We start from the raw sequence: 26,359 nt of genomic DNA, 5'->3' as shown, positions 1-26,359 counted from the left end.
GCTACACTCCACTGTTTGTTATATTTGAAGTTGTAGTAACATAAACCATCTTAAATTTTACTTTGGTTAGCAAAAGTACTTACTGAAAGTAGATTATGAGTGTTCCTATTGTGTAATCAAGAGCGAAAAAGCACAGACTAGCCACTCATAACTATCCAAAATTTCACAAAGTTATGAGTCTGTAGACAAAATTACCATACCATAGTTTTAAAACGATGTGACACCTTGGATTTGTTTGGGACCATCAAGAGTTTGGTTCCCTAGCTCTGGCTATATGGCATAAGAGAGTTCTACAAGATGCTTTCCTATTAGCTGACTAAAATGAGCTGCAACCTAGAAAAGCTTCTAGCTGAAATTAATGGTTGACTGCAAGATAAACGGTTTCTATGGTACTAGTACAGTGTAAACAACAAAAACCCCACTTTGTTTTACCTGATTGCTCCTGAAATGTAATCTTGTCCTTATGTGACCTACTATGTTTTGGTAGAAAGTACAGTATTTCTTTTCAAGTTTGTTTCCTATGAAATTGATGGGAAAGGGACAATTTTTGAGTGGAAAGTTTAGCATCGTGAAATTTAAAATCCCAAGCGGTATATAAACATTAAAAGAAACTTTGGACTGCTAATCCTAGGAAATGAGTTTTATGGATTGAATTCAACAAGGCTTCAGAAATGGTTCCATCTGCTGCCTAGCAGCTGGTGAAAGGATAAATTTAATTCATTAATTCATTTGGAAAAAAGGATCCAAGTAGTAAAGACTTCATTGCTCATAATGCATATAGGTGGAAATCAGAACTGAAATTTGGCATAATAGATCATCTTTGATAATGAGCAATATTTTTGTCACTATTTTTCCAACAATCCTGAAAATGTATCTAACATGTTTTGAATTATGTGAACCACTATTTTCATTTTTAAGAATTAATTGTAGTTATAAGAGTATAGTTTTCTTTCTAAACGTAGCAGTTTGTGTCTTAAGGTTTATATTCCATTTCCTTGTCTTGTAACTTTGTTTTATATAACTTTGAAAGTCTGCTGTTGCTCTCTGAAACACATCTTAGGTTCATTCTGCCAGTAAGACACATAAGCTGTTATCCCTATCTATTCAAAGTGATGAATTCCATTTAGCACTCAAGATGAAGACTTAATATAATATAAAAGTTTAAAAGTCAGCTTTCACCCAGAAGCTGAATGCTAGCAAAGGGTGTGTGTGTGTGTGTCTAATTTTCACTGTGGTTAAAAAAAGAGACTTCTTTCCTATCTGCACCTATCTACTATATAAAGTTGTGCAGGAGTTAGACATTACAGTCTAGTGACATTTTAATGAAACTTACTGATTTAAGTAAGAATCCCATCTATTTAATAAAATTAAATGGGGGGGAGAGATATTAAAGTTTGCATGTATTTTCCTGTCTTTCCTTAGATCTATTTTTTTTTATCCAGGAGTGAATGAAAAGTTATCCAAACATGGGGGGGGGGTGCAACCATAAAGAATTGCCTGGTTTTATTTACCATTCTTATTTTTTAGCCATATGAGTATAAGTAAATGAGATGATCATTAGTTGCTGACCAACGTACTGAGTGACAAAGTTTAGTCGCTAAAGCAATTATAATACAAGCCAGGTTGAGCATGCAAAATGTGTGCATTTGCGAGTGTTTCTGCCTCAGATGATGATTTCATGAATGATATTTGGCTTTCCCCTGTTCCCTCTGTAGCCCATAGCTCACTGTGGTGGGTTTCTTGGATTTACTATAAAGGTTCTGTTCGCACCCTGTGGGTTGGGTTAAGAATTAGGATTTATGCATTTACTTCTACTGCTGCATTGTTTATACAGCTTTGGTTTAGTTTTGATCCCTTTTTTTGCCTTTGAGGCTCTTCCACAGTGTCAGCTGCTGACTGATAGTAGGAGAACGGCCTCGTGGTGTGAATGAAAGGGACCTAGCGGTTGGTAAACAGAGATAAGGAATAAATAGAGCACAGGCAAAAGGAGATAGTTCTGTGAGAGCCCAGATTGCCGCCAGTCTGTTCAAGTGAGATGCAGTGCCTGTCCTTTTCCCAGATTAAATTAGTGTGCGAAATCTCCAGTGACCTCCTCCCCTTCTCCCCATACTCTTTAGCCAAGCTGAACAGCCTCTGCTGTAAAGTATTCATTTTATCCAGGGACAAGTTGGACAATAGAACTCTCCCTGATACTTATGGACAGCTGTCGTCATTCAGAGGGCTTTTCAGCATTTTCATTTTTCATAGGAGTTAAAAGGGTTTATGCCTTGTAACTGAAGAGAGGGTAGAAATACAGAGATGCCAACTCTGAGGTTGCCTGGAAAGATGGGAGGTGGGGGTGGAAATACACCTTTGCCAACCTGTGAAAAAGCTGCTCATCTTGTAGTTTTGCTGTTTCTTAAAGGGATTTTAGGATGATAATGTGGTTACACTGAAGCATGAACTGGATGGAGGAAATAATAATAAAGTGCAGGAACATGCAGGGTTTCCAAAAGTTATTGCAATTATTAAAGGTCACCAGTGCAAACCTTACAGAGTGTCCCATCTCATTCTTCCTCATTTTTTTTTTTTGCATTTAAATCTGCTGCCTTTTTCATTCAACAAACTCCCAAGAAACATTAAAGCCTCATGAGATACCTCTGTGGTCTCATTTTTTGTGTGTGATTTACTGCAAATATATTCAGCATCTGACTGATTAAATAGACCTTCGGCAACCTTGAGGGTCACTGTGTAGAGTATGTACATAGAAAATGCATCAGCCCATTGTACCCTGGCAGCTAATGAGATTGGTCGTTAAGTAAATGACACAAAGCCTACAAAAAAAGCTTAGCAGCTCACTAGAGTATCACAGAGTGTCCCTGCACACCACACAACGACACAAACACTGGACTAACCTAGCCCACCCCTGCTTTATTCTACATCACTGCTTCCCTGATGTCAGCGCGAGAGGCAGAACAAAGGCTAAAAGGCACACGGTAAGTCAGTCTGACAATTATGCCCTGGGGGAAAGGAGAGCAAATCTTAGCCTAACCATAGCTTGAAAGTCCGTTTTGGACAAGTAGGTCATAATGAAGGGATTGCTTTTGTGCCACTTCCGAACAGGGGCGGGGGGGGGGTGTCTGTGGAATCAGTGCCTTTTTCTCTGTGTGTCATCTTTACAAAAGTTTTGAATTTCTAAAGTAAAGCAGAATGGAATGCTCAGTGAACTTAATGTTGCTGTGACTTAAGAGGATGCTGTGGGAAGAAATGCATTCTTTGACAGATCTGAATACAGTAAGCACTATCACCAACTTTATAAGAATCCACTATTTTTCTAGCTTTTTGCAGGACCAAAATCTTTTAAAGATACACTATAGAAATAACTGTGTATTAATTTCAGATTTCAACCGCCTTCTCAGCTGCTTGTTCCCTTGAATAAATGGCATGACATTTAGAATGATGTGTACCAAAATGAAGCTTTTTATCATTTTGGATGTTCAGACACAGTATTAAATCATGATGTATTTTGCTCTTAGTTGCCCACTTGCTTTTGCTGAAAATAAAGATGTGAAGATGTATTGATTGCAAGCATAACACCAGTAGCTGTTTTGTTTTTGTTTTGGTCCTTAAAAAAATACATACAGAGGAAAATAGCTGTGGTTGTCTGTTTATGTGATGTGTATGTACATTAGTGATGACTGAGTTTAGCAGATCAAAGAATCCCTTTCATACACTTCTCTTTTTTTATTCTGGAAAAAAAAATGGCAACAGGAAGTTGCAATGAAGTCTTACTTATGCACCTTAGATATTTTCTGCTACTTTTACCTCCACATGTAGTTACAAGTGTCAGGGAGGGTATTATGTGGCAAGTTATAGTTACAGGATATTTGAGGTGAGTCTCATATTTTCTTCTAAAGTTACTAAACTATGTTGATAACAGTGAAAATCAGATAATACATTTTCCTTTGATAAACATGTTAAAATATACAGACCGGAGTGTTGTTTTTGCATTATTATGTTCCACAATCTTCCTTTCATAATTTAGAAGCTACTACATTTTGGAAAACAAATTGCTCATGTGATTTATAAAACTAAGTAAGAAGAATCAGATTATTTATGCAAACTTTTCTCACTCAGCAAAGGTTTCCTAAATTGTAATGCATTTACTTGGTCACTCATTTCAGCCAAACTTACCTGCAACTATTTACAGTACAGGCACTGGACATTCTAACCTAAAACTGCAATCCAGACTGCAGTGAAGTTAACAATAATTTTGACATAGATAACAGAACACACACAAAAGGTGTAATTTGTGTGTGACATTTGTCACAAACCAGTTGCTGTAAGTTTATATTCTCTAAAGAACATTTTAAAAGTTAAATTGTAAACAGTGTTAAAAGCATGATTAGCAATCTGTACATGCCTAGTACCAGGTTGTTCATCTACAACTGTGCTTTACACCTTCAATTTTTTTCTGCTTGGACAGCTGAATGAGAAGTGTGTGAACACTTGATAATTATGATTTTACCATATGTTCTTGGAAGTGTGTATCCCAGTAACATATATGTTTGTTTAATTCCCTAAAACATGGAATACAACTGTTTATTTTATTTAGTAACAGCTATCTTGAGAAAGCAAAAGTATCTGGTAAGCAATACTAAATTCACTACAGAACATGAAGTATCAGCTAGAGTTTTATTTTGAACTTTCCTAATTAACATTAATGCGTAATTCAATTTTCTCTGCAAGGTGATGTTCTTACCTATAGACGTAATCTTTTTTCATTAGGAATTTTCATAGAATCATCAAGTGGTTCTTACTGTATTGCTTTTGCATTGTAGGCACTTTTAAACAATGGTGTTTACATTAATTAAGTTTAGGCACCTGTAAGTTACCCAGCCGCTTTTCATGGTCATGTGTTGGTTAAACTTCTTGTCATCTAGAAAAATCATGCATACCAGACCCTTATGATAGCATTTTAAAAGTCTAATGATTTCCATAAGATCATCACTTTCCCACCCCAAAAGCATGTCCCCTTCCAAAAGACAGATAAACAGAAAACCGTTCCTGCATGGGTTTTAAGACTGGCCATCATTATATCACTTTTCATCTGGGACAAGGCATAGTGCTGAAAAACTACTGTGGCAGGAAGATGGCCCACCATGGCTAATACAATCCAGCAGTGCCAGCTCACATCAGCATATATTTTTATTTCCTAACTCTGTGAGTTTGCTTTATTGGGTCATCCCAACACTGAGATTTTCCCTATTTTAATTTCAGAAGCCTGAAGCTGACAAGTGCTTCGTAATTTTATCCAAAACAGTCTTTTTCATGACAGTTACCAACAGGCTGGCACACTAGTGTAGTTTAGTGACATGCAATGTACCAAATCATAAGGTCAGCAAGTTGCAATCTAAATCTCCGGGTTGGCATCTGATTGTGTAAATGAAGAGTGGCTTCAAATACAGACGAACCTGTCCCTCCATGTTTGTAAACAGCATTTGCTGATTGCATTAAAAACCCAAAAGTAGTGTCAGGTTTTAAGGGTCTAATCAACTGCACTGAACTTGAAAAACTTTAACAAAAAACAATTTGTGGTTGTAAATTATAACCTTACAACTCTCGGCCAAAATGAAAATAAAATACATCTTGTCATGTCCAGGGAGATGGTGATGGGGAAGACCTTTGCCTCAGACCCTGGAGAGCTGGAGATTGTCACACTAGACCAGGCTGAGAAAGTGGGAAAAATTACTTGAACCTGTATAGAGCAGCTGCCCGTATTTCTATGCTCTAAGTTACTTGTGGACAATGAACTTTTGAAACAGCTAAAAAGCAAGATCTTTAGCTTTGGCAAAAGCTTGTTCTCAAAGTTAACTTTTTAAAATCTTTTCATTAGCTCTTGGTTTTGCTCTTGTAGGCCAACAAATTGAAAAAAATGCAACTAAGTTTTCCCAATCACAGACGTCTTTCTAAAATATACTCTCGTTTGAAACCGTGTGAAAGTTCCCCACGATGCCATTGATGACCCAAAAAAAGTTTGTCTTTGAAAGCTTACTGCAGTTAAAACTTTATTTCCTACTTTTTCATGATGCAACAGGAAATGTATCACCATATAACAATCACCTATATAGAACAGACACCCCATCTCTACCTACTATTATCAGGATACCTATAAAGCAGCTGGAATGGCAGCACTGTTATGGTACTGTCAGGTGCATTGACATGATAGTTCTGTTGATTCTCGGGGGTCCCCCCCACCCCCACAAGCCACTTTAAAAGCGATCAAAGAATTATTTGCCCTGCCAGCATCAGATATGTGATATTCAATGAAATAGTTTGCATTCTCAAAAAGTGCATTTATAGACCCAAACAGATATTTACAATGTCCAAATACAATCTAACATTTAAATAGGACTTTCCTCCCCGAAGGAGACTATGTTTTCAGAGTGCTGAACAAAATTGTACTTCAGTGACATTTTCTTGTCCCTTAATTATAGTATGAAGATATAAATCCATTTGCAAACAAAATTGCCCTTTTTCTAAATTATGTATTTTGTGCTTGTAAAAATAGCCAAGCAATTTAAACATAATGTGGTCTTTTGCATTTGTCTCTTCCAACCAGATCCGAAACACATTTACTTAGAAGTAAGACCCACTTAGTTTAAATGAGGCTTTCCTAAAGAATGTGTGAATAGAATTGCAGCTTCTTATATGATACCTATAAGATGTATCACTAAACACTACAAATCTGATCACCCAGAATTTAATATAAGTATGAACGCTATGTTCTTGTTACCCACCTACGTTTCATATTAACATCAGAATAATTTCAGAAAACATACATATTTCTCTATCAGGACATGCAATAAATATGTCCAATGTCAAAAAAGGAAGGGTTTAACAATTAATTTTTCATAAATAAATGATAGTAATAATATCCTGTTTTCAAAAACAGACAAAAATTACCATCCAATACAGACGATAAGCTACTAGAAGCAATACAAATTTTGTTGGATGAAATTCCAGAGCAACAATCAAGTGATCATTCGAATATGCCATTTTTACCAGATTTTGTCCAGCTAATCATGGCTTTTGTACAAATGACATTTCCACTACCATAAGAAGCAAACATCATAAAGTAGACTAGATGAATTATTGACTGAGTACGATCAAAACATGTATTCAGTAAAAGATTACCCTTGCTAAAAAGGAAAAGTGCATAATGTTTAAGTTTGTGGTCAACTTGTTTGAGCGGAGCTTTAGCTGCTATGTATGTGAACCAACGCTCTCAGCGAAAAGGGTTAAAGAAAACGCATTCTGTTGCATCTGCTTATTAAATCCCTTACTTTAGTAGAAATTCAAATTTTGTAAGATTATTCGTTTTATTGATGCATATAATTATAATCACAAGCCATCTGCTGATTTGGCAGGCATGGTTAAAATCTCTAACTCTCATAACCTTTCAAGTACAGTGCCCTTGGGACTCTATTTCACTTTTATATTTTGGAAAACACATATGAACAAATAAGAGAGGTCATCTGCCGAAAGTCAGACTTATTAAAAAATCCCTCTGTTTTAGAGAACCTGGGCCTAAGCATAAAGAAAGTATCCACCCCTCCCTAAGTATTGTGTTTTTGGTTTTTAAAAATTCTATCTCCAGGAACAGATTATTCTATCATGCAGTTGGGGAATTTGAATTTTTGCTAGGGATTAAAGCTCTTTTCTCTCACTCTTGGGACCATGGTTCCATTTTTAAACTAAAAGAACAAATATTGCTCAGTTTAGTTGTCACAGGTGATTGAAACACATTTGACCTTGCCTGTTTTTTGTTTTGTTTTTTGAGAACTGGTACCGCAAAGCAGCTAAAATACTCAGCTTCAACTGAAAAGTCCCAGGTTTGGATCTTACCATGAATTCAATAAATGTCTTTAGTGAAAAATTCTGTCTTAGTCTTCTATCTGCAACATTATTCACCTTATTGTTCTTTGAACAATTATTATTATTATTATGCTCTTAGAAAACTGTTTTTGGGTCTTTAATAATGCTTCTGTTTCTTACGGGGAGAATAGGTTATATATTTTGTCCTAATATCTGCCTTTCACCATGAAGATCAGAGGCCATTGCTTTACTTTTGAAGACTGGACTTGGCAATACACAAAATGTAGCACCTCATCAATATTCCCCTTAACTGTACACATATTTTTGTCATGCTAGCCACTTGCCTTTGTTTGTCAGGGCTCATCCACTCTGGCTTCTGCTGGGAAGGCAACAGAAAGTTTGTGGGTGATCAAACTTGAATAATACTGGAATTATTATTTTTATCTGAATATCCTGAAACATGGAGAAATGTTGTGTGGTGGGTGAGGTAGTGAAGTGACTGAAGTCTACAAGTGTAAAACTTGGAGTACATTAAAAGTGCCGTTTGATATTAAAATACTGTTCCATATTCAACTAATCCCAACATAATGTTGCCATACTTTAGACCTGTTTTGTTATAATTCTCACTGTATCATAAGCTGAAACTTTGCCTTCTGTTTAATCAGTAATACATAAAAGGGATAAATGCAGCATGCGTATCGCTTTGCACCTTTTGGGAAGTTTGATTCTTGCACCACACCCCCGTTTACAGAGAAACAGGAGGTGAATGCACATGTTTGAAAGTGTCTGCGCAGCTGAAACAAGGGAAACTGGCTGAATGTAGCTCTGGTTTATTTTGCAACCAATTAAGTACGACATCTGTTGAAGCACAGGAAACCAAGGCTCCCTTCCCCCCTTTCATAGAGTTATTTGAACTGTTTGTCTTTCATGTGGTAATCACAAATGATCATCTAAGAAATCAAGATGATGGTGTACCAAGTTAATAGAAACTATTTTAAAAGGCTGTGTTTGTGAGGATGGGTTTACTGGGCGTGGAGAGCAAAACCAAATACAGTACTCAGGCACAGAAATATCATGATCCCCCACTAAAATGGGCATTGTCATCAGGCTATAATCATAGAGCCACTTACCTGGGAGTAAGTCCCATTGACCTCAATGGTGATTTTATTTTTCTTACACCATGGAATCCAAGGTAGTATTTATGGGGTTCGCAGGCAGTCAGCTATCCAGGCACTGACCAGACCCAAACCTGCAAAGCTACAGCAAGGTGGTGGCCTCAGGTTCCTTCAGACCATATCCTCACCATGAAGTTGATGCCACAGGCAACATTTTTTTTAAAGCACACTTAGTTTCTGTTTGTGGTTGCCTGTAACACACACATTGTGCATGCAAGAAAGGTTGCTACTTGTTATTTATAGCACAGTTCATACAAAGTTTTGGGCAGAGCTCTGGCATACACACAAAAGTTCCACATAAGTAGTAAGTTCTGGGCGTTCTATCTTATGCACCCTTACAACAGCAAAGGTTGTTGTTGTTGTTGTTGTTCAGTCGTTCAGTCGTGTCCGACTCTTCGTGACCCCATGGACCAGAGCACGCCAGGCACGCCTATCCTCCACTGCCTCCCGCAGTCTGGCCAAACTCATGCCAGTAGCTTCGAGAATACTGTCCAACCATCTCATCCTTTGTCGTCCCCTTCTCCTTGTGCCCTCCATCTTTCCCAACATCAGGGTCTTTTCCAGGGAGTCTTCTCTTCTCATGAGGTGGCCAAAGTACTGGAGCCTCAACTTCAGGATCTGTCTTTCTAGTGAGCACTCAGGGCCGATTTCCTTGAGAATGGATAGGTTTGATCTTCTTGCAGTCCATGGGACTCTCAAGAGTCTCCTCCAGCACCATAATTCAAAAGCATCAATTCTTCGGCGATCAGCCTTCTTGATGGTCCAGCTCTCACTTCCGTACATTACTACTGGGAAAACCATAGCTTTAACTATACGGACCTTTGTTGGCAAGGTGATGTCTTTGCTTTTTAAGATGCTGTCTAGGTTTGTCATTGCTTTTCTCCCAAGAAGCAGGCGTCTTCTAATTTCGTGACTGCTGTCACCATCTGCAGTGATCATGGAACCCAAGAAAGTGAAATCTCTCACTGCCTCCATTTCTTCCCCTTCTATTTGCCAGGAGGTGATGGGACCAGTGGCCATGATCTTAGTTTTTTTGATGTTGAGCTTCAGACCATATTTTGCGCTTTCCTCTTTCACCCTCATTAAAAGGTTCTTCAATTCCTCCTCACTTTCTGCCATCAAGGTTGTATCATCAGCATATCTGAGGTTGTTGATATTTTTTCCGGCAATCTTAATTCCGGTTTTGGATTCATCCAGCCCAGCCTTTCGCATGATGAATTCTGCATATAAGTTAAATAAGCAGGGAGACAATATACAGCCTTGTCGTACTCCTTTCCCAATTTTGAACCAATCAGTTATTCCATATCCAGTTCTAACTGTAGCTTCTTGTCCCACATACAGATTTCTCAGGAGACGGATGAGGTGATCAGGCACTCCCATTTCTTTAAGAGCTTTCCATAGTTTGCTGTGGTCGACACAGTCAAATGCTTTTGCGTAGTCAATGAAGCAGAAGTAGATGTTTTTCTGGAACTCTCTAGCTTTCTCCATAATCCAGCGCATGTTTGCAATTTGGTCTCTGGTTCCTCTGCCCCTTCGAAATCCAGCTTGCACTTCTGGGAGTTCTCGGTCCACGTACTGCTTAAGCCTGCCTTGTAGAATTTTAAGCATAACCTTGCTAGCGTGTGAAATGAGTGCAATTGTGCGGTAGTTAGAGCATTCTTTGGCACTGCCCTTCTTTGGGATTGGGATGTAAACTGATCTTCTCCAATCCTCTGGCCACTGCTGAGTTTTCCAAACTTGTTGGCATATTGAGTGTAGCACCTTAACAGCATCATCTTTTAGGATTTTAAATAGTTCAGCTGGAATATCATCACTTCCACTGGCCTTGTTGTTAGCAAGGCTTTCTAAGGCCCATTTGACTTCACTCTCCAGGATGTCTGGCTCAAGGTCAGCAACCACACTACCTGGGGTGTATGAGACCTCTATATCTTTCTGGTATAGTTCCTCTGTGTATTCTTGCCACCTCTTCTTGATGTCTTCTGCTTCTGTTAGGTCCTTTCCACTTTTGTCCTTAATTGTGGTAATCTTTGTACGAAATGTTCCTTTCATATCTCCAATTTTCTTGAACAGATCTCTGGTTTTTCCCATTCTGTTATTTTCCTCTATTTCTTGGCATTGCTCGTTTAGAAAGGCCCTCTTGTCTCTCCTTGCTATTCTTTGGAAATCTGCATTCAATTTCCTGTATCTTTCACTATCTCCCTCGCATTTTGCTTGCCTTCTCTCCCCCGCTATTTTTAAGGCCTCATTGGACAGCCACTTTGCTTTCTTGCATTTCTTTTTCATTGGGATGGTTTTCGTTGCTGCCTCCTGTATAATGTTACGAGCCTCCATCCACAGTTCTTCAGGCACTCTATCCACCAAATCTAAGTCCTTAAACCTGTTTTTCACTTCAACTGTGTATTCATAAGGAATTTGATTTAGATTGTATCTTACTGGCCCAGTAGTTTTTCCTACTTTCTTCAGTTTAAGCTGGAATTTTGCTATAAGAAGCTGATGATCAGAGCTACAGTCAGCTCCAGGTCTTGTTTTTGCTGAGTGTATAGAGCTTCTCCATCTTTGGCTGCAGAGAATGTCACTCTTATTCTGTAGGAAAGAAAGATGAGATAGGATCAGTCAATGGTACCCAGTAAACTCTTGGTCCATGAGTTGCAAATCTAACACGTTCAAATAAGAAAGAAAGAAAGAAAGAAAGAAAGAAAGAAAGAAAGAAAGAAAGAAAGAAAGCTCATAATCCTGTTTCCAAAGCCTGAAATGAGCTATATAAGGAAATTTTTAAAATCCATAGTAGAGCAATACCTTTATTAGGCTAACCAAAATGTCACAAAATAATGAGCAAGCTTTTGAATTCTTGGCCACTCTTTTGTGACATTTTGTTTGACATAATAAAAGTATTGCCGTACTTTGGATTTTACAATTTTATATTTGCTTTTTGTGTAAGGAAGTTGCATTTTCCAGCTTTCCATTAGTCATTGCCTTATTAAGATAACCAGGGAAATTCTCTTGAAACAATCCCTTTCTAAATCAGCAGACTTCAGGGGAAAATAGTTTCACTCTTAGGCTACTCCTGACCATATATTTGGAAAGTGGATCTGTGGTGGTGTCTGAAGTACTCTATGATCACCTGTTGCTTCTGGATGTATTTTCAGAAATAGATGGGATGTGGCTACAGGCTGAACTCAACCCCTAATTGTAGTCCTTGAGTATTTACTTTGGTGCAAAGAGAGGAGTGTAATGGCAGGACATACTGCTTTAAAATGAAATGAAATCATAAGTAGGTTGGACTGTGATTGCATGGGATTATAGTCTCATGGAGTCTGCAGATGAGAAAAAACTGGCATGTTGCCTGACACACAAAATCAACCAATACCATTGAAACACATATTGTAAACATCCTCCTCCTATGTGTTTGCCCAAATTTGTCTTTACTGCACATGCATGGTGTTGAGTTTCCATGCCCCCATCTACATTCCAAGCAGCTGTGGGTGGGTGGCATTCATAGAGTGATGGAGGCAAGACATGAAAAGTTCCTGTAAATTTCCATCTGTAACAGACATCTGTTGTCACAGTGAAGCATCAAGTAGTAGACTTAGTAATGTGTAAAGAAACTATCCCTTTAGCTGAGATTAAATTTTATTACATTTTAGAAGTGCATTAAATGGTAAACACAGGCAACCTGGTTTTCAGGTGGCAATACTGTCTCCGGCAGGATCTTTGTTATTTTATTTTTTTGCTAGGTGATTTTTTTTATTAAAAAAATTGCTGGATATTTCATAACTTTGTCTTTTAACTCACTTTTAAATAGCAGCTTTGGTGGTAGTGGTGGTCCTTTGGGAATGAAAGTTCAGGATTCAAGTACAGCAGTAAATAAATAAAATTTCAAGGGATTTATTTGTATAAATTGTCCATAGGAGAACTAAAAAGCTCCAGAAAAAATATCAAAATGTGATGAGATGCTGGATTCAGGAAAATGTGTAAAACTTTTCAACTCTACCTATGTGTTCTGCTTCTTCATGGCTTTTATTAACTACACATGTAAGAAAATTTTGTTTTAAAGCTTCAGGGCTTTTTCCAAAATCTTGGTCTACTTTTAAACCAATTGTTAAAGGGAAAGGTAATCATTGCATACTTGAGAGTTTGCATATACAGTGGTATTTTGGGTAAAGAAGTTAATTTGTTCTGGAGGTCCGTTCTTAACCTGAAACTGTTCTTAACCTGAGGTACCACTTTAGCTAATGGGGCCTCCCGTTGATGCTGCGCTGCTGCCACGTGATTTCTGTTCTCATTCTGAAGCAAAATTCTTAACCCAAGGTACTATTTCTGGGTTAGCGGAATCTGTAACCTGAAGTGTCTGTAACCCAAGGTAACACTGTATAACTGTATTTTATCTGATCCACCATTCATTGAATAATCTTATTTTTCAAACTCAGAGACCAACTCATGCTTTTCTTTCACCAAATCTTTTCTCCGTGTAGCTTTGCCACACACCAAAAACCCTTATTTCTTTCACTTAGCTCTGCTGCAGCATAACTTACTGAAGCTTCACTCACACATGAAAGTCTGTCTCTACAACTAAAACAAAATAAAAAATAATAAAATTCCTTCCAGTAGCATCTTAGAGACCAACTAAGTTTGTTCTTGGTATGAGCTTTCGTGTGCATGCACACTTCTTCAGATACACAAGAATTGTGCATGCACATGAAAGCTTATACCAAGAACAAACTTAGTTGGTCTCTAAGGTGCTACTGGAAAGAATTTTTTATTTTTTATTTTGTTTTGACTACGGCAGACCAACACGGCTACCTACCTGTAACTGTCTCTACAACTTTGTTCCAGAAAGACTACCTCTGGTTTGTGTTTTGTAAGCTGAAATTTTTTGTCCTCAGTGCAATAAATGAACATTCATAATGCTGAAATTCAGAGCTGTAAAAGATGAAGGTAAAATCAGCTGAACTCAAAAAGATTGGCATTTCGGGGGGGGGGTGTTTTCTAAGGCCAGGCAGAGAGAGAATTTCATATTTCATTTTTCTCTTCCTCTTGTAACTGAGGTTCATGTCTACTACCCCAACCCAATAATCACATCCATCTCTCCATGTACCCCGGCCCCGGTATTGCACAGTGTTGACATTTGAATGGAGAAGCTAATCAATATGCATGGTGATAACTTCTGGATGTTGATGTATGGATGTTGACTTAGAGGAAGAACTCTAGCTCAGTGATAGCATCTCTGTTTTGCCTGCAGAGGGTCACAAGTTTAATACAGGTAGGGCTAGGAGAGATTCCAGTCTGAAACCCAGGGAGTTTCAGTAAGTTGTTTTCAGTAAGGCTTTTGACAAAATCCTCCATTGATATTCTTGTGGAGAAGCTGGTAGAATGTGGGCTGGATGAGGTAACTGTTAGGTGGATTTGTAGCAGCTTGGCTGACCGAACCCAAAGAGTGCTCACTAATGGTTCCTCATCATCCTAGAAAAATGTGACCAGAGAGGTGCTGCAGGGTTTTGTCCTGGGCCAATTGTTGTTCAACATCTTTACAAATGACTTGGGTGAAGGAATTGAGGGGATGTTCATCAAATTTGCAGATGACATCAAACCGGGAGGGGTAGCAATAGGTTTTAGTGAAGAATGATAGTACTGTATCTGAGGAAACACTGAATAACACCTGCACTTTAGAATCTTAGATTGAAATAAATAAACCAAGAATATGTATAAGGAGCATAAAACTGAAACAGTATTCTTAGTGATCCACTATAAGCATATAATTGAAATCCCCTTGCTTGTTTTGTATACGGAAGTCCTCTCACCGTTTCTGGTGGGCGACGTTGCAGCCAGGCATCGGGGCCCCTGCAGTGATCCAGTGGGGGGTAGAGCTTGACGTTCTCCTCATTGCTGTCTGAGCTGTGTTGCTTGCACTGGGCGGAGCCCTGCCAATGGGTGAACCCGCCAACCAATCAGCACCGGCAAGAGGTGTGGCCATGGGAAATTTAAACTGCTGCATGGCCCGGGAGACCTCCTCTTGTGCCCTTTGCCAGATCTCCCTACCCACCCACCCTCTTTTTATGCTGTGCAATGACACAACCTTGCTATGGAGAATTTTGGTTGCCATATTGTTGGGGCTGGATAGGAATTTTCCCAATTGGCAAATTGGCACCAGCCATTTGGTTTTCGCCTACCTTGTAGCAATCATCACAACTTTGCGAGGTTAGGCATTGGGTAAGCCTTTGTTTGGATGGAGGGGAGGTTGTAGCCTCTGCCTGCCTCTCCAAATTAAGGATATCCTGTTAAAGGTATCCGGGGGTTTGGATTCTGTCCAATGCCCAGACGTGGGCTAGGGTCATGCCATGACTCCGATGGGGACCCCTTGGGGTGCCCCTATTTGATGCAAGTCACAGGGCTCCCCCTATTGGTGGTTTACCCTTAGATGGAAACCCTGCAGATGAGCAGGAGTTGAGATGTAGCATGGCTTCAATCTGTAACCAATAAAGTTGTGGCCTATTTGAACCCATAAACCCAAATACTCATGTCCGTGTGTTTATTATCCACTAGGGAACTGTGGGTCACAGGGTCTTGGCATGTAATTGTATTCTTATTGTGATTCTAATACTTTTACTGGTTGTTAAACTTGTGGTATCACTCTGTGCCCTTTCTTCTTCATTCCATTTGTCCCCTAATGATGAGAATTAGCTTTTAGGGATGATATGCCCTCCAGCTACTAGGTAATGCTACCCAATGTGACTTCTCTTGACTCTTTACCTAGTGCACTATCTAAATTTAAGCTATGGCTTTGCTAATGTAAAGGTAAATACATTTCTCATTACTTCTGCTCTCTTTCTCACAAGGGACTTGTGTGTTCCACTTAACCTCTGATTTTTATATTTCCAAAATCCAAGGAAGCAGTCATTGGGGTTTCTTTACCCCAACAGTCCTTGGTGCAACCTGAAATCTGGTTTGCACTTTACATACTAATATAATTAACTCTTCATAACTTCCCTTGCATTCAATTTTAAGAACGTTACAATCCTCCAAGATCAGGAACAGCATGCCTCTAAATACAAATTGCAGAGGATTGATAGATAATACTATTGCCCTCATATCCTGCTTGTGGGCTACCTTTATGCATGTGGTCAGCCACTGTGGAGAAAAAGTTACTGCACTAAACAGTTCTAGGATCTGATCCAACATGGTTCCTCTTCAGGGCTTTGTCATTATACCCTACTTTTTCTCCATTCCTTCTCCCTTTTTTCCAAATCTAGTCTGAAGAATTATTATGAAGAACTCAAAAAGCTTGCTCACTACTTTTTTGCATTTTTTAAAAAAATCTTGACCGAGAAATTGACCCATGGTGGTCTTTTTAAGGTATTCACTTACAAGAATGTATCGTCTTCATGATAGCTCTGTATTTCACATAAATGTTCATTTCAAATATTTTAGGGATCCGACAATGATTTGTCAGTGCAGTGCTGCACAAGAAATGGTAAGGGAAACAGAATTTGTTGGCTATGAATTTTCTCAGAGCTGTGACTGCAACACTTCCAATAAAGTATTGCTAAGTGGAAAGTGTTGGAATGAAGTTTAGCAGTGGTAAATGGCTAACACTGCAAATATTTTATTTTAAGTTTAACTCTAAAAAGCCAACACCCTTTTGGATTATGTTCTTTGAATGTTGAGAAAGGATGTGGCGTCATGTTTGCACTACCACTTAAATGTGGCTCAGATACAGTGGTACCTTGGGTTAAGAACTTAATTCATTCCGGAGGTCCATTCTTAACCTGAAACTGTTCTTAACCTGAAGCACCACTTTAGCTAATGGGACCTCCTGCTGCCACTGCGCTGCCAGAGCACAATTTCTGTTCTTATCCTGAAGCAAAGTTCTTAACCTGAAGCATTATTTCTGGGTTAGCGGAGTATGTAACCTGGAGCGTATGTAACCTGAGGTACCACTGTACTCATTTTTCTAGAGAGCTGTCCAGGGGCTGAAGTGTTCAACATAGCTTATGAGATGCTGATAATAGAAAAGTATATGGTGAGAAATCAACACTGGCTAAATAACAAATAAGCAGCTTGATAGCTGCCCCACTGCTTTCTGAAGTGTCAGCAAGATCCTGATTCAAGCAAATGTTGAGACAGGCTTTTCTTTCCTGAGTATGGTTTAAGGATGGGCTTTTCCCTCTTGAGTGTGGCTTAAGGATGCTTCAAGACAGGCACTATGCCTTTGGTTCTGGGTTTTCACTCAACCCATGCTGCTGCCTCCACTTCTGAGTGTGATCTTGGCAAGGTTGGAGCTGGCATCTGGGACAATATAGGGTTGGCTGGGTCCATTGAATACCCAAGCACAACATTTCTTTGGGTGATTGTTCAGGGTCTGCTGACTCCCTTGAAACCTATAGCTCAGAGATGGGGAATCTGTGGTCCAGCTGATATTGATGGACTACAGCCCCCATCACAATGGCAATGATGTCTGAGACTAATGATAGATGGAGTCCCACAACATCTGGAGGGCCACCACTTCCCTATTCCAGACATAAATGATAAGCCTAGTGACAGGGGCTTCCTCAGTGGTGGTGGGGGGTTAATCTTGTTCTGAGCTGATCCTGAAAGGACGATAGTGGGGCTCAGTTCAGTCCTTTCCATCTGCCCTAGGAGGAAATCCTATTCTTTAATCCTGGACAGGAACAGGTTGTCAGTGGGATGGAAAAGCCCTTTATATATGTTGAGAAGTGCTTTTCTTTATTATACATTACTTTCATTTCATATCTGCTTTTTGGGAAGGAGGAGTGATGCTATTGATAGATCAAGTTTTACTCAAGGCCATGGATACAAGCAGAAGGATGTAGATCAAAACCCAAAGCATGTGTGCTATTCTTATACTATTTGTCTCCTGACTTTAGTTCCTCCACTGTTTCATGCTGTTTTGCTGGGGGGGGGGGGCTATAGAAACTCTAAGCTGCTGATACAAGTCATTAAATGTGTGAGGCCGCATTTGTTTTACTACTCTGGCCTCAGCCTGAAGCTGCAAAGCTAACCATTACATTTGTGGTGGACACTTCCACAAATATAGCACTCCTTTCTTCCTTACTTCACATGTGTAGTTTCCTCAGAAGAAAGTTGGAGGCAATGTGAAGATGGGAGCTGTCAAATTCAGGTTGCTTCCAATGTTATTCCTACTTGGAGCAGACCAATTGAAAATGATGGACATTACTAACTTCAGTCCATTCATGTCAATAGGTCTACTCTAACTTAGTTGGACACAACCCATAGTTTCTTGAACTTTTTATTGGATATCACAGAAACTAGCATTATCACAAATGCTCATACATTTTGACTGGCAGGTGTTCTAAATGGAGACTTAAAGTGAGAGGGACTTTCACTTCATGCTGGAGCATATATTTTCCATAAAGAAAGCCCCCAATTCAATTTCTGACATCTCCAGTTGAAAGAGTCAAGGGAGCTGGTTGTGTGAAAGACCTCTGCCTCAGACCCTAGAAAGATGCAGGCAGCCAGATTAGATCAGAGGTTGCCAACATGGCACTCTCAAGCACATGCGTGCCCTTTCTATGGCACCTGCAAGGTTCCTTCCCCCACTGAAAGTGGGCGTAAAAAAGCAGTCTGTAGTAGCTAATGGAATAGGTTGTGGAGTGTGCTTAATTACAGCATATTTTGTGGCTTCTCCAGATTCCAGTTCCTATTCAGGATTAAAGAACAGTATTTCCTTCCAGGGCAGGTGGCAAATGTGCTTGTATGCCCAAAAAAGTTTGATGACCCCCTGGAGTTGACAGAACTGAATTAGATATATAAATATTCTGTCCTGTTATCTACAGTAGTTTCCTATGATTCTAAAAGATTTAAAAGACAGAATCTTTGACATTTTGTTTAGTTACCATCTGCATATGGCTTTCTTAGAAGTCACACATGCTAACTCCTCATCATAGCTATGGGCAGAAAGTACTGAAATGGTTATCATACCATAAGAAAATAATGTGACTATTATAATATCATTAATCCTAAAATCTCAGGGTGGGGGACAATAAAAATATATGTAAAACTAGTCATTTACAAGCTGATTAAACTAACATTGTTCAGTGTGGTCTAATGTGTGGCCTGAAGGCAGCATGAAGCCTTCAAGGCCTTTTTTTGGTAGCTCTCAGCAACATTTGAAACCCCTGCAGCCCTCACACTGCCTTCCCAAAACTGGGTAAGTGAGGCACTGGGCTTTGGAAAGGAGGCATGAGGTTCTGATAGGGTTCTGGAGTCCTTCCTCCTCCTTCCCAGAGCCCAGTTGACACTTTCCCACCTTCGGTTAGGAGGTGGGCGGGCTCTAGGACCCTGCCAGAGCCTCACGCCTCCTTCCCAAAGTTCAGTGCCTTGCTTAGCTGGCTTTGGGAAGGCAGCATGAGGGCTATGGGGGGTGTCAAATTTTGGTCCAATTTCCCCCTCCCCATGTGCGCATGACAAGTCAGTGTATTGGCCCTCAGGTTCCATGTCAAAGTACTCTTGCTGCCCACTTAGTATGAAAAGTTGGGCTGTCCTGTGTTATATCATGAGGAACTGCAAGCATATAAAAAAAGCAGTTTAATGTTTAAAACAACCAAAAATCTGCTTAAAGTGTATTGTCGTATATATTAATTTAATTTTCATTTAAAAATAAATAAATTGAATGAAATGGAGAAAAAAGTGCACAATTGAATCAAGCTATTAAAGGTATTGAACTTGAAGACTGCGGCAGAGTATCATAATAAACACCGTTATAGCAATTTTCATAACTAGATACGTACAAACACTGTCAAAAGAAAAGTGCACAATAGATGCTATTGGTTCATAATCCTCCAGATTTTGGAAGTTTACCAAGTCCTTTGTAGGTCGCTCTTCATTGCTGGTGGGTTGCATTTGCCTTGGTACATCACAAGTTCTGCAGGCCTCTTTTAAAGGGACAGCTGACCTGCCAAAGGAAAGCGTGTTTGAAGGTGGGGATCTGGCAATACTAAATATGATAGGCAGGCATCCCCAAACTGCCGCCCTCCACATGTTTTGGCCTACAACTCCCATGATCCCTAGTTAACACGACCAGTGGTCAGGGATGATAGGAATTGTAGTCCAAAACATCTGGAGGGCCAAAGTTTGGGGATGCTTGTGATAGAGCATCACTACCTTCCTGTGTGTCAGCAGACGAATTGTGGGCTTTAAGCTCCAATTAACCCACATGTTGTACTCAATCACAGGCATTATGCTATTGAATGTATATTAAAAAGCCACCAACTATTCAGCTATACACTTTCCTCCCACCTTTTGAGCACCCAGGGATATACCTCCTAATGTTATACTACTACTAGTAGTAGTAGTAGTAGTAACAAATGGTCAGCTTACACCATTAGCTTCTAAGGAGACCACCAACTGCCTGAGACAACTCTGCTGCATTTTCTCTATTGTAATTTTTTTAAAAGTATTTTAAATAGCAAATCACCCTGATTGCCTTGCAAGAAACACAAAATATAAATACATCAAATCAATAATAAATAATGGTTTGGAGGATCTGTCAGAGGCCTTCTATGAATGGAAGTGGAGAGGTATTTCCTCTGTTTTTCCTATCCAATGCAGCACCACAGACCATCTTCCATCGTGATTCAGAAGGTCCCCCAATCCTTTGTAACAGACTTTTATGCAGAGTAAAAGAGAAGTGCAATCCTGAGAGCATTCCATTCTGAGAGCAGAACCACTCATGGAACTCTGGGTCCATCCCCATGCCTGCAACAGAAGTGGGTTTTTGTACTCGAGTCTTCAGCATACATAACACAACTTTGAGTTGGTGAACTTAGATTTTAGGGGGTGGGGTGTAAACAACCAATGCAACTCTTGGAAGACTATTGAGATGACAAGTGAAGCAAACATTAATGGTGGATTCCATATTTGTTTCTGTTTGTTTGTTTGTTCTGCATTTGTTGATTCTGCTCTTTCTCTAATGAGCATAAGGCAGAGTGAAAGTTTCCATCATCTCTACTGGTTTCCCTGCAACAACTCTGCCAAATAGGTTGGGCAGAAAGATCATCACTTGATCATAAAACATAGGAAGCTGTGCTCAGATCACTGGTCCATCTAGCTCCATGTTCTCTACATTGACTAGCAGTGGCTTTCTAGGGTCTCATACAAGGGCCTTTCCCAGTCATGTCTGGAGTTGCCAGCATTGAAATTTTGACGTATGTTACGCAAAGTATGTGCTCCACTACTAGAGTTCAGTCCTTTCCTAAGATACAGGGTTAAGCAGTGAACGTGGGCATTTAAACCTGGGCCACCTTGGTCATAATCTGACATTCTAACCAGTACATGTGGGGACCCATATTATGGGAAGAAAGGAACAATGTATGCAGGCAGAGAATGAGAAGCAGTGGGACTCTGTAGTTGGGATGGGACAAAGGAAGCAAAGACTTACCATGTATACCTCTGCCTGGAAACTTTTTTCTTTGGGAGAGGCATTTAGTTCACCAACACTTCCCATGAGGAGTGATCTGGCTATGTTGATCCAGCTAAGTTGATGTGTTAGTTTGATTTACTGATTTGTGAAGTATTTTGCAATTGTTTTATGAATGTTATTTTATTTTATGCTGTTCAATGTGATGATTCTTTTTCTTAATACTGATGGTATATAATTTTTTTGCAAATAAATAAATAAACACCATTTTTCACATTAACCTTATTTGTATATGACATGTAATGCAGCTCAGGATGAGACTCACCTTTGTGCATTCATCTGGCCTGCATGCATACAGCAGCGTGCACTAAACTCTGTACTAGATATCCAGGATGTTGATAGGCTGGAATGTGTGCAGAGGACAGCAACCAATTTGATAAAGTGTCTGGAAACCAAGCCTTAAGAGGAACAGATGAGGGAGTTGGGTAGGTTAGGCTGGATAAAAAGAAACTAAGAGGAGATAAGATAGCCACCTTCAAATATCTCAAAGGCTGTCACATGGAAGCAAGCTTGCAGATGGAGCAAGCTAGTTTTCACCTGCTCCAGAGGGTAGGACCCAAACCCACGGCTTCAAGTTACAAGAAAGGAGATTCCAACTAAACATTAGGAAGAACTTTCTGACAGTAAGAGCTATTCAACAGTGAAACAGACTCCCTCAAGAGGTTGTGAAATCTCCTTCATTGGAGCAGAGATTGCATGGGTATCTGTCATTGATGCTTTAGTTGACATTCCCTTTCTACTCTACAATTCTATTATTCTATGGTTCCATATAAGTGCATGGAGGTTGGGGGTGGTGTCAACTTATGCAATCCTGACCCCCCCCCCGCTCATTTTACATGACTTTTATCTGCAAAGCCCTCTTATGCATCATATTCCACATGTCATAACTTTCTACTGTATATTCATTCAACCTTATCTGAAAAATAGTCATATATCACTTTAAGGAAAAACCTGGCTTGGATACAACATACCTCCAGAAGTGCAGATTTCCACTAGGAAACAACCAGAAATAATGCCCCTCTCCTTTCCCCCACTGTTCTTACTCGATAGATGGAGGACAGAATCGGGGAGATGGCCTTGATACATTCTGAGGTATGCAGGGTCCAGGGTCCTAACCATTTAATTAGTGAGCAATTTTACTTCTGTAAAGAAGGTGACACTGAACCAGCAAAATGCTTATTTGCAATATTTTCACAAGTACACTTAAACATCTACATAGCACAGCCTTTTCCATTTGTGAGGGTGAACACCTAGAACTATCTGTAGTCCACTCTGGATAGTTTGCTCCATATTTTGCAGATAAAGTCTCGTCACAACCATTTTATTTGGGTGCTCTGTTTATGTCAGGGTCTGTACAAGCAATCAGCTTAGCATCCATTAGTCACAGTTGCTTGGGTGAGTTTTCAGATTATTAACCCTGAGGATGAATTTAGGAAGGTCTGTGCCGTAATATGGCTGCTCAACTCTTGAACTTTCTAATAATAGCAAGTTGCTAGAGGTCAACAGATTTCTCATTCACTGAGGGATCTGTTCCTGTTTTCCTGAAGGAGGTCTGATAGATTTGTGACCATCTAGTGACCTAGGTAGTTACAGACCAGTCCTGATTTTCCATTTTGGGACAAGATGGTTAACAGGCAGTGGGTGACTAGGTGCACAGTATCTTGGGTGAATCTGCTTAGCTGTATCCTTATCAGTCAGGTTTCCGACCAGCTTTGGAGTTAAGAAATTTATTTGCTCACTGTGGTGGCTGGGGCTGATGGGAGTTTAGTCCAAAATGTCTGGAAAGCACCAGATTTCCCATTCATTTCTGGGCCCAATTAAAGCTGCTCACATTCGTGTTTAAAGCCCAAATGATTTAGCCCCCAAATCCTCTGCAGACTCACTCAGGTGTTACGATCAGCAGAGGGGGCCCTCTTGGTAGTTCCATCCCCTTCAGAAGTTTGAGAGTGTGTATTCTTGGAGAGGACACTAGTAGTATACTATGCATAGCTTTTGCCAAAGTGACATGTGCCCCACCCCTTTGAAGTGTCAGGTGTAATTTGAGAATTAAGCCCTGCCCCCTCCCTCCCTTTCCATCCCCTCTCTTAGTATTTCCCTCCCTTCAAACCCATTTTAATTCATTCCCTCTTTTTACTCCCCCTTTTTGTTGGCCTCCTCTTTTTATTTCATTGTCTCCCTGCCCCCATTTGAGAATGTATGGTGCCTGTGCATTCTTCAAGAGCTGTAGTCTGTTCTGAGCATTTCCTGCAATGTCCAAGCTTCAAGAACAGGGGAACAAGCATACCTACCTGCTCCTACCTGTGTTACAGATTCTAGAAGGTGGTGCTGGGAGACATTTGTTTTCTCCCCTAGGCAGTGCTTTTTTTTCTTTAAAAACTCAGGAAACACCGTGGCAGGAAATGAGGCTGCCATCAGGGGTAGCAACTGACAATTGTGCTAGAGAAGAAACTATTTTTTTTTTAAAAAAAAAAAGTTTCTTCTCCCATTAGATTCACAAAATGTTTAGGGGTATGTGTGAGCCTGCGTCCCCCCCAGAAAAAAAGCACAGTCCCTAGGAGTTAATCTTGTTAAGCTCCTCTCTGCCCAGTATTGTCACCCCTGCTTTTTGATATGCACATAAAATCAGCGAGAGACATTGCTGAGTAAGCAGTGTCATTAGAACACGTGTGACACCCAGCTCCATTTCTTCTTTTTATCTGAACCAGGTGTGGCAGTAGCTCACCTGAATGAATGTCTGCAAATGGTGATGTATTGGATAAAGGTGAACAAAGTGATGCTGTATCTAAACAAAAGAGGGATTATGAGAGGAAGAATCAAACCTATATCTTTCGGGGGAACTGCCTATTCTGGGTGGGGTCACACTCACTTTTAGGTGTCAGGACAGGTGAACAGTTTTTGAGTACTTTTGGATCCAGCTCTGCTCCAGGATGCCCAGGTAGTGCTTTTACAACAGGAAATATTGTGGCATCTTAAAGACTAACAAATGTGCTGCAGCATAGGATTTAATGGACCAGAGTCTACTTTATCAGATGTACAAAAGTTTATCTCAAAACAAATTTGTTATTACGATGCCACAAGTCTTTTTGCTGAGTTTTCTGCAATGGAATAAACTGGCTACCCCTCTGGAACTAGGTTGTGCTTGTTGCCTGAAGTGCTTTTTATAGGCTTCATCTCATTCACCGACTGCACCCGCAGCTACAACACCAAGAACATGCTACTGGCACTCATACTGTGATGGCATCCAGATTTGGCTACTGTAGAGTAATACATGTGGGGCTGTCCTTGAAGATGGTCCATACATTTCAGCTGGTTCATGATGCAGCTGACTGGGGATGGAACTTAAAGCTGCCAATGGTCTATGTTATCTATATGTTATGCTATTAATATTCTGCTTTTCTGGCATGATTCCCCCCCCCCCACAAAGTTTCTTCTAATTGAAATTGCACATAAAAGTATAATATATATTTGGGTGGGTGGGTGTGCTGCCACTGATGTCATCAACCAGATTCTCCAAACCCTTCCCTTCAGAGGGAGTGGACTGAAGTTAGATGGCTGTTAGCAAAGGATGGGCAATTAGAATGCCTGGGAGTTGGTGGAAGTGCAGGGATCTGCCAGGGCCACATCCTCTGAACGCATCCTAGATTCCAGAGTAACACAAGTCTTAATCCTGACACCGTCCAACCAAACCATTTGTCTAATAAGGAACAGTTTTTTTAAAAGAAAGTCTAGCTTCCTCTGCCTTTGTGCTCTTTCGAAGTCAGGTGTTATTTTTGTGGAAAATAAATGTTTTCTATTTTTGAGTATTTAAAACTTTTCAATAGTGCTGATGACAACATAGTCAATTACCCCCATATTGCATCGTTGTGTATTGGGTGGTGGGGTTGATGTGTGTGTGTGTGTGTGTGTGTGTGTGTGTGAGAGAGAGAGAGAGAGAGAGAGAGAGAGAGAGAGAGAGACATACAACAACAGTGTAATATACTGTAGATTACTGTTGATGTAGGAGGTTAGAGATGGGCCTAAAATCCTCCATGTGGACCAGCTGCTTATTCGTCCCTCTTCAAGCACAAATCAAACACAGTTACATGCAGATGCCTTCTGCTATTGTGAGACATGTGCAGAGGAGTTGCCTTTTTAAAAATTTGCATAATTAGCAAACGTTTTGCATAACATGAAGATTGAGCTACCTGGATTTGGCGAACTGGGATATGTCCATCCTACATATGTGGGCCGCCAGGGGGCACTGAGAATGTGAAGAGGGGCACAGGATGCAGCAACAGACCCCACCCTTGACCTCCACACACCCATCAACTCTTGTCAACAAACATACCCAAGTTCTTTCTTTGTACAGAAGGGCCAATGAAAGCCTGGGTGGCAGGGGTAGGACCTACCCCAATGGTGCTAAGCCTTCCATGCCAACCTTTGCCAACCTGGCACCCTCCACATATTTTGGACTGCTGCTCCCATCAGCCGCAGACAGCAGGTTGGCAAAGGCTGCCTTATGCATTCAGTACCTCCAGACTCCTGATGCCCGCATAAAGACACGTCTGCCATAAAGCCCTCTCAGACTATTTTTACATGGCATTTTACATTACCTTCTACCTTGCAGCTATAATCACCTCTTCATGTGACAGTGGATGCTGCAGTACTTGGAGGGGGGGAATACAGGCAGGAGATTCCTAAAAGCTGTAATGCTATTGGATTTGTGCAATGTCTAAGGCAGTGTTAAAAATTAAAAATAAAAATGCAGGGGCAGTCATTTGACTGGTTCCCCCCCCCACTCCTTTGTCACTGCGCATGCACATTGCATGGGTTTTCTATAAAAAAAAAAAATTTAAGGGTTGTGGTACTTTTTCTTTGTAAAATCATTGCACAA

At 40.1% G+C, this 26,359-nt stretch overlaps 1 protein-coding gene across 8 annotated transcripts in view; it reads left to right on the top strand.

Annotated features, from left to right (window-relative positions):
* ST18 (ST18 C2H2C-type zinc finger transcription factor) overlaps nucleotides 1-26,359 on the top strand; it is a 128,743-nt gene that overhangs the window by 2,080 nt on the left and 100,304 nt on the right. For 2 of the 8 annotated variants that reach the window (XM_033155195.1, XM_033155194.1), the window contains exon 1: nucleotides 2,844-2,975. The exons of 2 other annotated variants lie outside the window; for them this stretch is intronic. The gene's annotated coding sequence lies outside the window, so the exon portion shown is untranslated. Of the gene's footprint in view, nucleotides 1-2,840; nucleotides 2,976-26,359 lie in introns of those variants that run through there. 4 more of the 8 variants (XM_033155198.1, XM_033155196.1, XM_033155189.1 and 1 more) reach the window with 4 other exon arrangements.

Source organism: Lacerta agilis, chromosome 7 (genome assembly GCF_009819535.1).
Source record: "Lacerta agilis isolate rLacAgi1 chromosome 7, rLacAgi1.pri, whole genome shotgun sequence".
Classification (NCBI taxonomy): domain Eukaryota; kingdom Metazoa; phylum Chordata; class Lepidosauria; order Squamata; family Lacertidae; genus Lacerta; species Lacerta agilis.
This window is presented reverse-complemented; position numbering and strand designations above follow the sequence as displayed.